The following is a 481-nucleotide window of genomic DNA, read 5'->3' on the forward strand; positions in this document are numbered from 1 at the left end:
AACCTCCCAAAATACTTTTGGGCTGATGCAGTTAGCACTGCTTGTTATGTTTCGAATCGAGTTCTTATAAGACCTATTCTTAAGAAAACCCCCTATGAACTCTTCAAAGGTAGAAAACCTAATATTTCTCATTTACATGTTTTTGGTTGTAAATGTTTTGTTCTGAACAATAGTAAGGATAATTTGGGCAAGTTTGATGCTAAAGCTGATGAAGGGATTTTCCTTGGCTATTTTCTCACGAGTAAAGCATACAAAGTCTTTAATAAAAGAACTTTAGCCATGAAAGAATCTTTTCATGTAACCTTTGATGAAAATAAGCATGCTTTAAGAGATGCAATATCTTGTGATGAAGACGACTTGCCAAGTTCATCCACCAAAGAAAACTCTATTGTTGATGTTACAACTGAACCTGAAGAAATGAGAAAAGATGATGATCTACCTTCTCAAGAAGAACACAGTCACTCAGATCTACCAAAAGAAT

This window comes from Lupinus angustifolius, chromosome LG18 (assembly GCF_001865875.1).
Source record: "Lupinus angustifolius cultivar Tanjil chromosome LG18, LupAngTanjil_v1.0, whole genome shotgun sequence".
In the NCBI taxonomy this organism is placed as follows: domain Eukaryota; kingdom Viridiplantae; phylum Streptophyta; class Magnoliopsida; order Fabales; family Fabaceae; genus Lupinus; species Lupinus angustifolius.